Source organism: Furipterus horrens, unplaced genomic scaffold (genome assembly GCF_987537825.1).
Source record: "Furipterus horrens unplaced genomic scaffold, mFurHor1.1.pri manual_scaffold_4, whole genome shotgun sequence".
Lineage (NCBI taxonomy): Eukaryota > Metazoa > Chordata > Mammalia > Chiroptera > Furipteridae > Furipterus > Furipterus horrens.
The window spans coordinates 109,839,707-109,841,399 of NW_028327174.1; the positions used below are offsets into that span (position 1 = coordinate 109,839,707).

The 1,693-nt window shown below is 53.6% G+C and overlaps 1 pseudogene; it reads left to right on the forward strand.

Moving 5' to 3' along the window:
* Positions 1–344: 344 nt before the first annotated feature.
* Positions 345–1,151, forward strand: LOC150012658 (dnaJ homolog subfamily B member 6 pseudogene; annotated as a pseudogene).
* Positions 1,152–1,693: the final 542 nt, after the last annotated feature.

The window sequence follows — 1,693 nt, forward strand, 5'->3', positions numbered from 1 at the left end:
GTCCGCCGGACCTTCCTACCACCGGCCCCGCCGCGCAGGAGCCGAGGAGACCGCGCCGTCGGCCGGACCTTCCCTCCGCCGGCTCCGCGACTTCAGACGAGTCCCCGCAGCCTGTCACCGTGGTGCATCCGCCGGACATTCCCGCCGCCGGCCTCACCGCGCAGGAGTCGAGGAGACCGCGCCGTCCGCCGGACCTTCCCGCCACTGGCCCCACCACGCAGGAGGCGATCAGACGGCGCTATCTGATACGCCATCTGCGGCCCTGTCGGCCGCGCCGTCGGCCAAGCCTTCCCACCGCCGGCTCCGCGACTTCAGACGCGTCCCCGCAGCCTGTCACCGTGGTGGGTTACTATGAAATGCTAGGTGTGCAGAGACATGCCTCCACTGAGGACATTAAGAAGGCGTACCGGAAACTGGCCCTGAAGTGGCACCCGGATAAGAACCCCGACAACAAAGAGGAGGCGGAGAGGAAGTTCAAGCAGGTGGCCGAGGCCTACCAGGTGCTGTCAGATGCTAAAAAGCGGGTCATCTATGACAAATACGGAAAAAAGAGGGATTGAATGGAGGTGGAGGTGGCACTCACTTCGACGACTCGTTCAGCGAGTTTGCCTTCATGTTCTGGGTATTCTTTGGTGGACGGGATCCATTTCTGTTCGACTTCTTTGAAGGCCCCTTCGACGAGTTCTTTGGGCCTCGGCGGGGCTCGCGTGGGAGGAGCCGCGGCGCAGGCTCGTTCTTCTCCGCCTTCAGTGGATTTCCATCATTCGGAGGAGGGTTTTCTTCTTTTGATAGCTGAATTTTTTTTGGGGGGGCCACTCGGTCACGGGGGCCTCACTTCATTCGCTTCCACCACGTGTGGTGGTAGTGGGATGGGCAACTTCAAGTCCGTGTCAACTTCCATCAAGATTGTTAACGGCAGAAAAATCACTACAAAGAGAATTGTGGAGAACAGCCAGGAAAGGGTGGAGGTTTAGGAAGACGGCCAGCTCAAGTCCTTGACGATAAATGGGAAGGAGCAGCAGCTACGCTTGGATAACAAGTAACTCGGCGAACGCATGTAACAGAAATGTTACATTCTGGAAGAATCCTTTTTCAAACTTTCCCTGGTTCCTGGGTAATGGTCCAGGGCCATTTCATTTAACTGGCTCTTCTACTCCCATTATTAAATTTAAATACTTCCTAAAAGGTATTGTTTATAATGTAAATTGTATCACCCCTGTGCAGACATCACCACTGCGTAGCTGCAGGATGTTCCGTCTCCCTGAAAGGAAACCCCGCACCAGAAGTTCTTACTCACCCCTCCTGCCCCTGGCAACCCCTGATGTGCTCAGTGTCTCTGATCCATTATCAGAGATGTTACATGGGTTGCCTTTTTTTTTTTCCTTTTGCTTACACATTTTTGTTTTTTGAAAGGAAAATCCCAGGTGGATTAGAGATCAGATGTAAAAAAGAAGCCCTTTGGTACAATCTCAGGGTATAGACCACTGTCCAAAGTGTGACTGCAGGGTCAGAAGCCAGTCAGGCAGTGGCTGTCTCCTCCTGCGCACAAAACAGTAATGAGGAAGATGCAGACATTGGGGAAGACAAACCACAAGCTGGGAAGCATCCCTCAAAGCCTAGGCAGATAATGTTTAGCCTTTCTGCGGTGCAGCAAACTCTTGGAAGTCTGTGTTATCTAAAGGAACCTATAGCA